General features: G+C 39.4%; 1 protein-coding gene and 1 non-coding gene across 11 annotated transcripts in view; both read left to right on the top strand.

Annotated features, from left to right (window-relative positions):
* LTBP1 (latent transforming growth factor beta binding protein 1) overlaps positions 1-13,871 on the top strand; it is a 413,770-nt gene that overhangs the window by 243,543 nt on the left and 156,356 nt on the right. The window lies entirely within an intron of this gene.
* LOC119513021 lies at positions 10,610-10,742 on the top strand. The gene has a single exon (XR_005212529.1). It is a non-coding gene; the product is annotated as a small nucleolar RNA SNORA70 (small nucleolar RNA).

Genomic DNA, 13,871 nt, shown 5'->3' with positions numbered 1-13,871 from the left:
TGAAAATAATTAGAGAGCATCTCAGAGTGGATATGTTACATCACTTCTGATTATTGGCAAAGTGGCAAGATTTTGTGATCTTCAAATGAAGATGACAATTCTGGGTGTGCTGGAAGTGGTTGTAAGAGACTGTGGCTTGAACTGATGGTTGATTTAGGCTCCATACATTATGAGACAAGTAAGGATTCATGGTTGGTATTTCCAGGGTCAGATGTTGTTTTATGGCTCTGTCTTCATGATCCCTCTGAACTGAGATTTGCTAAAACAAACTGGATTCATCTGGTTTACCAGAAAACCAGTCCTCTGGACTCTGACCCATAACGTTACGGGTGAAAGAAGAAACATTGCCCTCTGTTGAGTGAGGACATTTTTATCCCCACTCCCCCACATCCTTTCCCCAAGGTGATGGAAGCACTATTTGTTTTCTTGCTCCTTTTTCCATTCTTTCTTTCTCCTCCTCTGTCTCCTTTTGTGTCTACAAGAATTTATACATAAAATGGGATGTTTTGTTTCAACAAGGTCACTTTGTGAGACCACGCATCTACCTCTTATACCGCCATTGTGTAAACAGTTTCAAACTTTGTTTTGAAGGAATTCCTGCAGAATCAGTGTATGAGCTAAGCAAGAAAATTAGTCTTTGCTGGTCTTCATAGCTCACTCATGTACTATATTCTTTTTTATTTTTAAAATATTATTGTGGTAACATATATGTAACCTAAAATTTGCCCTTTTCACAATTTTTAACTGTACAATTCAGTGGTCTGCTACCGTCACCACCATCCTTTACCAAAACTTTTTGATCATCTCAAACAGAAACTTTGTATCCATGAAGCAACAATTACCCTTCCCTCCTTCCCCCAACCCCTAGTAACCCGTAAATCTACCTTGTGACTCTAGGAATTTGCTTGTTCTAGATATTTCATGTCAGTGGAATCATGCAGTGCAACCAGTGCCTCCCAAATCTTCTCCTTCAGCTCTACCGTGTAACTGTGACTGAGTCCAGGTTCCTGTCACCTTTCCTGGATACTTGGGGCCTCCCTCACCAGTTGCTCCTCATCAACAGATGACTTCCTTCCAATACATCCTCAGACTTACCATCAATGTCTCTTGCACAAATCACTTTCATCATATTAATACATCAATAAAACCTAATAGATACTTTTCATTACTTCCAGAATCAAATGTCACCTAGCTATCCATAACCATTGCTTTCTCTCGACAGATATGCTAAAGTAATCTCATTCAAGGTCATTTTCATCTAATCCTTTCATTCCTATTTCAGATATTGTTCTTTTCCATTATCCAGCAATCTGAAATCTAAATGCCTTCTGAAGACTATGTTGATACACATTCAACAGAGGTGCTGAGCTGTTATACATTATGGCAATGCTGCATATTTTAACCAAACAAAATACATTTACTGATTACCATTCTGAGCTCAATTCATAAGTGGCCCTAAACTCCAGGAACATGAGCTTTTGGGAACGGGAAATGATGCACAAAACAAACAACTTTAAAATAATTAAATTGAAATGGTCCTATTTGTTTCTAAATACAGCAAGAGTTCAGACAAAAGAGAACAATGTGGGTGGAAGTATTGGAAGGGTTTTTGGAGAAGCTGATCCTTGGAAGGAATCTCCCAAGTCAGGTTGGATTTGGGAGATCACTCTAGGCATTTGCTGTATTTGATGTCTGTAGAGTTCTCTTTGTCCGTACATCCTCTGCATACGTTAGTGGTGTCTAAGATCATGGAAGATAAGAATGATGCCAAAATTGGCTCAGTCAGAGGGTTGCAGGGCTAAAAAAGGCCTTGGTAGTTCTCTAACAGTGCACCTATTTTTAAAATGTAGAGCTGAGGACCAGAGATGGTGAGTTCGCTAAAATGGAAAGAGAGCTGTGGACTTGAAAACACCGCTTATAAGCATGTCTCAACCTCTCTAAGCGCCCCCCCCCCTCCCCGCAAGCTGCACACATGTGAATGAGAGACAGAAGTGCCTATTTTGCCCCCCTCATACAAATGCTTTGAGGTCAGATAAAATTATAAATGTGAAAGTCCTCTGTCAACACTCATTTTTATAAAAATGCACTTACTAAGAGGACTGTCCCCAAATCACAGAATGTTAAAACCATATATTAACTACTCTTTTAAAGCACATTCCAAACCAGAGTGGTCAAAGTGGTCATTTGGAGACAAGGTTCAAAACATAGAGAACTCTACTTTTGGAATTTTGGAATTCACTTCAAGGCTGAAGAAGTTATTTAAAATATCCTCAGTGGTGGCATATCATGTCCTTTGAAGGTTAAATTGACCACTGGAAGCTTTTCAGGCTCATTAAGAATATAGTAAATAAGGATTTGATATTCAGAATATATAAAGAACACCTACAACTCAACAACAAAAAGATGAGCAACTCAATTAAAAACTGGGCAAAGGACTTGATGAGACATTTTTCTAAAGAAGAAACACAAATGGCCAATAAACACAAGAAGAGATGCTCGACGCCATTAGTCATCAGGGAAATGGCAAATCAAAACCACAATGAATTACCACTTTACGCCCACTAGGATGACTTTTATTTTAAAAATGGAATAACAAGTGCTGGTGAGGACATGGAAAAATTGGAACCTTCAGGCCTTGCTGGTGGAATGTAAAATGGGGCAGCTGCTGTGGAAAACAGTTTGGCTCTTCCTCAAAGAATAAACAGAATTATCATATAATCCAGCAATTCCACTCCTAGGTAAATATTGCAAAGAACTGGAAATAGGGACTCAAATGGATATTTTTACACCAATGTTCATAGCAACATTATTCACAATAGCCAAAAAAGTAGAAACAACCCAAGTATCCATCAACAGATAAATGGATAAACAAAATGTTGTATATGTACACATACACATGCACACAAAATGGAATATTATTCAGCCTGTAGATCATTGCAAAGGTGGTCCAAAGACTAGCTGCATCAGAATCACCAGGACCCTTCCCCAGATTCACTGAATCAGAATCTTTCTTCTTAACACTATCACTAAATGATTCTTTTCTCAGCCAAGTTTGAGTCAAGGGAAAATATTACTAATACATTCTAATGCTCAAGTGTAGGAATATACAGTCCTTATATTCAAATTCAATTCCTTAGGTCAAGAAAGCACCAAGGTTTCTTCTATCTTTAGTCCACCAACCAATGACAGATCCTTTTGCTTTTATCCTAGGCCTTATTATCCATTTATTACTTACTATATTAATTTATTCAACAAATTATGTGCTCATGTCCTGACATGGGCCAGGCCCTTGAGAAGACACTAGGGATGCATTGGTCAGTATATGCTAGGATGTGCTGCTGTGATAAATTAACACAACCAAAGTTTGCATTTGCTTATATGAGTTGTCCAGCAGGTGAGCAGGGATCTCTGCTGTCTACATTTCTTGAGGACTCTGGCTGATGGTGGTTCCAGAATGTGTTATTGCCGCACTGTCTGGAGCACATGGCCTCCTCAGTTCCTGCTGCACGAGAAGAGAAGTGGTACAAGTGACACTCATTACTTTTCCCTCAGTCTAATGTTCAGAGCAAGTCACATGGTCCTGCCTAACTGCAAGGGCGCTGGGAAACGTGGAGGAGCATGTGGTTATTTGGTGAGTGTTTTAGTGTTTCTGCCAAAAGTACCAGGGCAGTAGGCTAAGCAGACTTGGCTCCCTGCTCTAACCTATTAGTGTTATTTGTGACTTTCAGTTTCTCTACACTACTTGTGACCAGACCACAGTTTATTAGTTTTGAGTTTTGTATATTTGGATGAGACACAGGAAAACTATAAGGTTAACCAAGTGAGGCAAGCATTACAGTTCAACATAGTGCTGTTTGTATTTTTAAAAAAAACCTGTTTTTTGTTCCATTCAGTATCTCTACATAGACAAACAGAAAATTGATAAGCAACAAGATCTTTATATAGGAAATTTCTCTGAACATAGTTCTCAAAATTAGCATTGGAGAAGATAGGACTTCACGTTTGTCATTGTGGAGGTGAACTGGCTGCTGTAGTAATAGTAACCATACCTAGATGGATCTTTTTATTTCCTCTCTTGATGCGAGTCAGCCTTTTTAGATCTTAGTAATGAAACTTAGAATTAATTTGATCTACTCATCATCCATATTAGGATTTATGATGTGATTTGTGGTACTTTGCTGCAAGGAAAGGCTTGAGGAGATTATGATGTCAGAACATAATCATGACAATATTTAGTTACTCTTTTTGCAACTTAAGAATACCAAAACACACATATCGCAGCCTGGTTGACTTGCCTGTTGAATTGCTGAAATCATTGTAGTGCTGGAGAAAATCGGCAGCCCCACTTGATCATTTCTTTAGAAGCGATGTCAAGTACAATCTCATGCTTAATAATTTTTCCCTTTGTATGTTACTTTAGAAACCATTTTTGCCTTAGTGTAACTTTTAAAATACTGTTTCATAAAACCAAGTAGGTGTCTGGAATTCCTTGAAGCCCAGGGTTTGGCTTCAGCAAGCTTTAAACAAATATACTGTCAGAAATCGATGTGGATACATTTCCAACAGTTAATGCTCCAGTCACAGTAGATACTTTGTAAAATCAATAGCCTGGAATATCAGAGGATTATGGTTGTATCAGATACCCCAAATGCCTAACGTTGTTTTTAATTACTCTAATAAAAGAAAGCTGGGTGGACTTAAAAAAAAAAATCAAAAACCAGCCCTTGCCTATAAAGAATGTTCTGCTCAAGCCAAAGCAAATTTTTTACAAGTTCTTTTAGAAAATCTGGAAGTATTTAAGCATTTTCCTCTTCTTATGAGACAATGAGTGTTATCCTACCAGTGCTCTATCGTACAATATTCTCCTTTATGACAACTGGTCTTTAGAACAAGTTGATTGGTTTGTTGCTGTTAGTTGCATTAGTGATAGTGTTCAGAGGTTCAGAACTTTTTCATTATTGGTGGATAGAAATAAACATATTTAATGTTCTAGTATGCGGACATTGAACTTCTCTCATGAAGTTTTCCAAATTAATTTGGAGCCATAGTTGATCCAGAGACTAAAAGACCATTTTGCCTTGAAGGTGGGCGGGGATCACTTTCCCAGAGGGGAGATGTGTTTATATCATAGTTAAAAGACTGATAATAGGAACAGTAGTTTGGATTAGTCTAACCTATTACATATGTTCAGAGCTTTCCCCATAAGGGACTTTCTTCTGGTTCATTTGAAAAGAAATCCAAGATTTCCAGAAATGGGATGCACACTCCTCAACCCAGTCATAGTACTGAGGGTGTGGCTTCTGTTTGCTGGAATGCTTTGAGGTTTTGTGCCAAAACTTTGGAGTAACTTGTTTCTAGATGTGGATGGACATGAGCATGGCAGCTAGCTGCATGGGTGGAATACTTTATGGGACACTTGTGCAGTGTGGGTCGATGGAGCAAATGTAGCCTTATAATGGGTCACTGCTCAAGGTATGCAAAATCTGCATCTCTTTGAGCTTCTTGAATTTTTTCCAAGATTTTGCCTGTTGGTCATGCCATTTAATTCATTGTAAATATTCATTATACTCTAGAAAGGAGCCATGTAAAAGCAATGAATATTTTCAGGAAGGCCCAGCTGCCCTTTTGTGAATACAGGTTAGCAGGAAAGGTCAAGGAAAGGAGGCCTATTATGGTTATCACTCATCAAGTTGGTCCAGGCCAGGGTATGAGGCTAGGACTAGGCAGGCTGTGGCACATGGAATCTAATATGGGCAGGGAACATTGGAGGAACACTGATCTCCATAGGTTTGCTCTGACATCGGATGCCTTTCCACCATAGCTCCCTGGTTGCCTGCCAACACTGGAGCTTTCATAAAATTATAGAATTTGGGTACATAAGTGAATATTAGCAATTTGCCCATCCTTATAATTTTTTAATTTAATTTTATTGAGATTGTTCACATCCCATACAATTATCCAAGGATCCAAAGTGCACAATTAGTTTGCCCATGGTACTATCATACAGCTGTGCATCCATTGCCACAATTAATTTTTTTTTCAATTTTTAGAGCATTTTCATTACTCCAGAAAAGAAATAAAGGCAAAAAAAGAGAAAACTCAAATCCTCCCATACCCCCAACCCCTGCCCCTCCATTATTGACTTATAGTATTGGTATCATACATTTGTTACTGTTGATGAAAGAATGTTAAAATACTACTAACTGTAGTACATAGTTTGTGATAGGTATATATTTTTCCATATATACCCCTCTATTATTAACTTCTAGTTATAGTGTCATACATTTGTTCTAGTTCATGAAAGAGATTTCTAATATTTGTACTGTTAATCACAGACATTGTCCACCACAAGAGTCGCTGTTTTATACATTCCCATCTTTTAACCTCCAGCTTTCCTTCTGGTGACATATGTGACTCTAAGCTTCCCCTTTCCACCACATTCACACACCATTCAGCACTGTTAGTTATTCCCACAATAATGTGCTACTGTCACCTCTGTCCATTTCCAAACACTTAAGTGCAAGCTAGTTGGACATTCTGCTCATAATAAGCAACTGCTCCCCATTCTTTAGCCTCATTCTATATCCTGGTAACTTATATTTCACATCTATTAGTTTATATATTATAATTAGTTCATATCAGTGAGACCATGCAATATTTGTCCTTACGTGTCTGAATTATTTCACTCAATGTGCCCTCAAGATTTCTTCATCAAGTTGTTTATTTTTAAGATGGTTTTGTTTACCCACCATACTTTCCATCCTAAGTAAACAATTGATGGTTCCCTGTATACTTACATATTTATGTATTCACCACCATCACCACTATCTATATAAGGACATCTCCATTTCTTCCACAAAGAGGGCGAAGAGTCAAAGAAAGAGAGACAAAAGAAAAAGAAAAAGAAAGAAAAAAAGCTGAAAAGCAACAAAAGGAAAGATAGAATTAAACTAAAGTAGAATAAAGAGTCAAGGCAACATTACCGATGCCAAGAGTCCCATACCTCTCCCTTACGTCCCCCTCTTATAGGCATTTAGCTTTGGTATATTGCCTTTGTTACATTAAAGGAAGCATAATACAATGTTTCTGTTAACTATAATCTCTAGTTTGCATTGATTGTATGTTTTTCCCCCATACCACCCTATTTTTAACACCTTGCAAGGTTGACATTCACTTGTTCTCCCTCATGTGAAAACATATCTGTACATTTTATCACAATTGTTGAGCACTCTAGGTTTCACTGAGTTATACAGCCCCAGTCTTTATCTTTCCTCTCTCCTTCTAGTGTCCCACACACTCCTAACCTTCCTCTTTCAACCATACTCACAGTCATCTTTGTTCAGTGTACTTATATTGCTGTGCTACTGTCACCCGAAACTGTGTTCCAAACCTCTCACTCCTGTCTTTTCCTATCTGTCTGTAGTGCTCCCTTTTATTATTTCCTGTAGGGCAGGTATCTTGTTCATAAACTCTCATTGTCTGTTTGTCGGAGAATATTTTAAACTCTCCCTCATATTTGAAGGACAGTTTTGCTGGATATAGGATTCTTGGTTGGCAGTTTTTTTCTTTCAGTATCTTAAATATATCACACCACTTCCTTCTTGCCTCCATGGTTGCTACTGAGAAATCTGCATATAGTCTTATGAAGCTTCCTTTGTATGTGATGGATCGCCTTTCTCTTGCTGCTTTCAGGATTCTCTCTTTGTCTTTGAAGTTTGATAATTGATTATTAAGTGAGTTGGCATAGGTCTATTCAGATCTATTCTGTTTGGGATATGCTGTGTTTTTTGGATCTGTAATTTTATGTCTTTCATTAGAGATGGGAAATTTTCATTGATTATTCCCTCTATTGTTGCTTCTGCCCCTTTTCCCTTCTCTTCTCCTTCTGGGACACCCATGACACGTATATTCATAGGCTTCATGTTGTCATTCAGTTCCCTGAGACATGGCTCATATTTTTCCATTCTTTTCTCTATCAGTTCTTTTGTGTGTAGGATTTCAGGTGTCTTGTTCTCCAGTTCCTGAGTGTTTTCTTCTGCCTCTTGAGATCTGCTGTTGTATCTTTCCATTGTGTTTTTCATCTCTTGTGTTGGCCTTTCATTTCCATAGATTCTGCCAGTTGTTTTTTAAACTTTCTATCTTATGTTCTCCCGGTGTTTCTTCACAGCCTTCATCTCTTTTGCTGTATCTTTCCTGAACTCGTTTGGTTTCCTTCATTACCCCAATCAGATTTTCCCAGACCGGAACGGGTTCGGTCTCCGAGTGGAGTTATATTCAGTTTCAAGTCTCCCTGAGGGTGTGTCTTAGAGATTGACAGACTTTCCTGTGAGGTCTCTAGCTGCTGTGCTTTTCCTAACCTGCCCAGCAGGTGGTGCCTGTTGGCCTGTCGCTCCGACTTGTGTAAGGAGGTGTGGTCCCTTTTGTTTCTGTTTTGGCTGTTTTCCCCCAGGTCTGGGGTCTGGTTCTGAAGGGAAAGTTGGGCCTCACCTCTCTACTCTTAGGGAAGATAAACCCCCTAGAGAATTATCATCTGCATTTGAATTATTGTCTCTTTGACTCTCTTATCTCTACCCCGTCTGGGTTAGAGCACTGTGAACTGAAAATGGCTGGGGCTCTCTCCACTGAGCCCCCAAGGTTGAGAGAGAGACAAAAGGACAGAAAGCCCCCTTTTAGAGACAGTACATGGCCTCCCAGTTTCACTCATCTGCCAGAGGTAACTCCTGGTCTGGGCTCCCCTTCCCAGGACAGATGAGTCTTCCAGTTCTTTAAGGTCAGTCGTCACTAAAAGCCTCTGTCTACTTCTTGGGGGGTTATAGCTTGTATTCAGCAGTCCACATTTGTTAATTAAATCCCCAGTGGGAGCTTGGCTGAGTTATCTCAGAGATTGCTGCTCTCCACCACAGCGAGGTTTTGCAGCTCAGCCCAGCACGGGGAGCAGGGGGCTCTCAGCGTGGCTCTGCAGTTTTTACTTACGGATGTTATGCTGTGATCTCAGGCATTCCTCCCAATCCAGTCTGGTGTACAATATGTGGACAGTCGTGGTTGTCCCCCAGCAGTTATTCCAAATCATTTACCAGTTGTTCCTGGTTGTTTATTAGTCGTTCAGGAGACTGACTAAATTCCACTCCTCTCTATGCCACCATCTTGCCCCTTACCCATCCTTATAATTTAATTGAGGAGGAAACTAAAGTCCAGAGAGGTAAACTGACTTGCTTAAGGTCCCATATTGAGTTTGTGGCAGTTGGGGGCTAAAACTGAAGCTTCTGGTTCCCATTCAGTGTTCTTTTTACTCTTTCACCCTGGCTCTCAGACCGTCTCTTGCTATCTGAACCTGAAAGGCCAGATATAGTCTCCAGGATCTGTCTTAGGTAGATCCTTGCTCTGCTGTGCTTTGTGACGGGGCCATGGATGCTGGTGGGGGGAGTGCAAAGTGGGTGCTGCTGGTTTGACTTCATGGTCTGTTCCTCTAGCATCACGTGGCACATGACAAGAAGAATCTTGATGTTGCCAAAGTAAAATCGCCTACTACTTGACTATTGATATTAACTGGTAGAATTTTTGCAATTCATTGATACCATATTGTGCTTCTTGGGTACCAATAAAATGAAATCCACCTATTTATTTGGTGAGCATTTTCTTTACTAGCCAGAGCACTTTGAGAAAACATGAACATTTTTAGCAAGATCTTAAGAATTTCTTTCTTTTATTTTCTTATTTTTATATCTAATTTAAATATTTATTTTCTCACATCCATTTTCTGTAATTTGAATCTGGAACATTGTATGTTGATTATTAGACTACTTAGTCTGTTGCTAATTAAACCCAGGTCTTTAAATGCAGGTCCTAGGGGAAGGAGTCCAATATTAAATAAGAGCCTCATGTGTGCTGGCTATTTAAGTTTGTTTTATGTAGAGTCTGTCTCACATGCATGTCTCAGTCCTTTCCTATGGGAAAGGATATTTTTGGTTCCATTTTATAGAAGAAGAAATAGAAGAAGAGAGGATAAGAGTTTTGCCCAAGGTCATCTAGGTACAGTTGATAAAGTGAGGGTTTGAACTCATGTCTGGGTAACTCCAAAAGTTGTGTTCTTGACCTTAGCTCAGCTGTGGGTCATCCTTATACTGCTTTCCACTGGGCCTTCCTGGAATACAATCATATGCAGAGGTCAATTTCACATTCTTAATGTGCTAACTCTGCCAGACCTGTAGATGTTGGGAGCTTGTTTCAACGTTAGCGCGTCTCTTTAATTGGGCCAGCTAGCATCTGTTGGAGAAAGAGATTGTTTATGTTGAACCTGAACACTGCCTTCTGCTGTTTGTTTAAGAAGTGTAGCCAGTGGGCCTTTAATCATTATCCAATTGATCCTCTGATTATTGCTGGTCATGTTTCCCTTAAATACAATTTATTCCTTTTCCCCATGAATGATATGCTCTATCCTAATAATTCTTTTTTACTTTTGAGGAGAAGTACCAGATGTAGAAACTATACTTTCATAAAAGCACTTAATCTCCTCCTTCTCTTCCTCTTCTTCATCAGTATTTCTGTATTTACCATTACTTAAATGATACCCACTATTTAAGTGAAGGCAACTCAAACTATTCTGCTTTGTCTGCAGCCAACTAAACTGACTGTCCCCTCTCCCCGTGGGGGTCTGGTGTGCAGGTGGCTGTTGACAGCAGCTTCCTGGTAGTGTGCCAGCCTGTCGCTTGTATGGGTTGCCCTAAGGGATCCTGGAGACAGTCCTTTGCTGTTGATGGTCCTGGATGACCTTGTGTCATCCCCAGTCTAGGCTCCAGATAGATATGTGAGGTGCCTTTGGAAGCCCCAGGCTATGGTGGCCAGGGACCACATTGACCAAGTCATAATGTCCTTCTGTACCAAGCTTCAAAACAAGGAGCATGTGATCAAGGTGCAGCACAGGGCCAAGTATAAGTTCCCTGGCTGCCAGAAAATCCATATCTCCAAGAAGTAGGGCTTTACCAAGTTTAATGCTGTCAAATTTGAAGGCATGGTGGCTGAGAAGTGCCTTATCCCGGATGGTTGTGGGTTCAAATGTACCCCCAGTCGTGGCCTCTTGGACAAGTGGTGGGCCCTGTGCTCATGCAAGTTTTGCCAGCACTGCCCTTGCCTGACTTGTGCCCACCAGTAAATTACTTCCTGGTAAAAAACAACAAAAAACACAAAAAAACAACCTTTTTGCTTTGGGAAGATGAACTTTTCCCTTTCTCCTGATTGATTTTTATATGCAACTACAAATCAAATTCCTAATTGCCCTTCAAGTTTGGAAAACTTTCCATGCCTTAGCCCCCCCGCCCCCACTCCCTGACTTTCCCTGCCCACTCTCTTTATTCCTTCATATTTGGCCTTCTTTCCTCTCCCACCCCTGGATCCTCTCCCGGCTGGTGGTCCGTCTTGTGCTTAGCTGGTGCTGCTCCATCTCTTTGGAAACTCTCTTCCCAGTAGAGCCTTTGAGTCACTTCCTTCTTTCAGCTCTTGCCTAAACGCAGAACTGCTTACTTTTGCAAGACTAACAATGAATCAGACTTTTATTTTTATTTCAAATTTTACCTCAGTGCAAGCTCTAGATGAATTTTTTTTAATCTGTATTTCTTTAACATTTTGTTTCATTTATTTTCCTCTTTGTCCCGGTGCCTTTTGTCTTTTGAGAAAATGTTTTTTTTATTCTATGCTTCATTATGTAATGGTCCCTGTTAATAAAAGAATATGAATTATATACATGTGACAAGGATAATTTATAAGAGTATTTCAATATTATCTTTTAAAATGACTTATAAATAAGACTAAATGGTCGATCCTTGACATTGTGGTTGTCTTCGAGTGGCCTTTTTAATAGTTAAATATAGAAACTTTTTCCTCCTTTATCCTTTTTATTTTGAAATAATTTCAAACTTATAGGACAATTGCAAAAATAATACAAAATCCTTATAGAGAACTCTAATATATCCCCTCCCAGATACCAACTTTCAAAATTTTGCTACATTTGCCATATTCTATCATCCATCCATCTACCTATTGACCTATTGAGCTATCATCCATTTTCTGCACATTTGAGAGTAGGCTGTGCACATCGTGCTTCTTGAACACATAATACTTCTATGTACATTTCCTAAGAATAAGGATATTCATTGATGTGACCATGTAAAGTATAGTTGTCAAGTTCAAGAAATTTAATATTGATATCAAGCTTACAGTATATATTCCAATTTTTTCATATGTCCCAATAATGTCCTTTTGAGCCTTTTTCCCTCCATTATTAGTTCCAGGATCATGTATTATATTTGATTGTCATTGTCTCTTTAGTTGATCTTTATTCTTTATAATTGTGGAAACATATGTGCAACATAAACTTTGCCATCACAACTCCTCCCAAGCACACCATTCAGTGGGATTAATCCCATGCACAGTGTTGCAGTACCTTCACCACTGTCCATCACTAGAGCTTTCCCATCGCCTTAAACAGAAACTAGAAACCTATTATGCATTAACTCCCCATTTGCCCCTTCCCCCTACCCCGGTGACCCGTGCTCTATTACTGTCTCTATGCATTTCCTTATTATAGTTACTACATATAAGTGGAATTGTACAGTATCTGCCCCTTTGTATCTGATTTATTTTACTCAACATGAGGTCCTCAAGGTTCCTCCATTTAGTGGAATATATCCATCATATGACTATACCATGTTTAGTTTATCCATTCATCTGCTGGGGGACATTTGGGTTTCTTCCACCTTTTGGCTATTGTGAATAATGCTGCTATGGACATGGCTATACTATCTGAGCTCTTAATGACTGTCTCTTGAGAGCCTGTCAGATGACCAGCACTTTGACACTGGACATAGGTTGTGCCCACACAGGGATACTGGCTGAGGAGGGTAAAGCAGGACTGAAATCCAGCCCATGCTGTGCTTACGAAACTCCGTGTCCTTGTGCAGGATTGTGGCCATTCTAAAAGGTTGCCTTTTTCTAATCCCCACACAGGGCTGATGTCCTGCTTGGATATGTATCATTTAATCTCACCACACCCCTGTGAAATTGGGATTACTGTCCCACTGTCCCTTTATTGGCTCAGAGAAGCTGTATGAACCAACATCTCACTGCTAATAAGAGAGAGCTGGGATTGAATCCAGGTCTAATGATTTCATTTCAGTCCAGTGCTCTTTCCATGCCCCACCCCTGCTGGATCTCCCTTTCCCTAAACCCTCCATGGCACAGAAAATGCTCTTGGAGTAAGGACACTTTAGGTACCAGTAATTTTGAGATTTGGAAATTAAATCTTACAAAACCACATTCAAGTATTTATCACAGCCTCTTCAAGTTACAGTTCATCTCTGAAGCAATTCCAGTGGTATTTAATTGACAAGAATTACTAGCCTTGGTTGCCAAGTGATGAGTTTTGAACTATCATTCCAGCTCATGTATTTATAGGGATATCTAAAAACAACTGTAATCACAGCTTAACTTTGAGTATCAGGAAAGCTCTATGGTATCACCTCAAAACTGAGGTTGTGGTCTGAAGCTATGTGTTCTCAATCAGGTCAAGATTTAGAAAAGCACATTACACTACACTCTGTTTATAATTACTGTTTTCAAAGTAAAAGGTTTTCAACCATTGCTTTAAGTAATGTTGTTTTGTAAAATTTATAACATAGATATTCTGGAGTAAATACAACAATTCTTGAATAGCATCACCTTCTGAGGCACAGTGCTAGTACAGATATGAAGATAGGAAAGGTCAACAGGTTATTTTGATGGACCCAAATTTCCAGGTTTCATGGTCAATGCATTGGAGTGAATTGAGGCAGGGAGTACTCTTTTTGTTTTTCATGTTTACATAAGTGCTCTAGAAAGAC

This window comes from Choloepus didactylus, chromosome 17, assembly GCF_015220235.1.
Source record: "Choloepus didactylus isolate mChoDid1 chromosome 17, mChoDid1.pri, whole genome shotgun sequence".
Lineage (NCBI taxonomy): Eukaryota > Metazoa > Chordata > Mammalia > Pilosa > Megalonychidae > Choloepus > Choloepus didactylus.
Note: the sequence above shows the minus strand (reverse complement) of the source record. Positions and strands in the feature narration are given on the sequence as shown.